This window comes from Juglans regia, unplaced genomic scaffold, assembly GCF_001411555.2.
Source record: "Juglans regia cultivar Chandler unplaced genomic scaffold, Walnut 2.0 Scaffold_18452, whole genome shotgun sequence".
Classification (NCBI taxonomy): domain Eukaryota; kingdom Viridiplantae; phylum Streptophyta; class Magnoliopsida; order Fagales; family Juglandaceae; genus Juglans; species Juglans regia.
Window position 1 is genome coordinate 1 of NW_023349229.1, and position 242 is coordinate 242.

Below are 242 nucleotides of genomic sequence, written 5' to 3' on the forward strand. Positions count from 1 at the left end.
CTTGAGCGACATACTAGCGTCCTTCCGATCCCAATCCAAACGGAGATCTGATCCAAACCCATGGCTACGCGATGGGCAGGGCGAGATTTTCCCAAAAATCCACTCCCGAGTGCTCCTTCTTGTCAATTTATCACGCAAGGCGGAAAAAACAAAAACGAGGGGTGCAACACGAGGACTTCCCAGGAGGTCACCCATCCTAGTACTACTCTCGCCCAAGCACGCTTAACTGCGGAGTTCTGATG

At 52.1% G+C, this 242-nt stretch overlaps 1 pseudogene; it reads right to left on the reverse strand.

Moving 5' to 3' along the window:
• Positions 1–158: 158 nt before the first annotated feature.
• Positions 159–242, reverse strand: LOC118345250 (annotated as a pseudogene; the record flags this gene model as incomplete).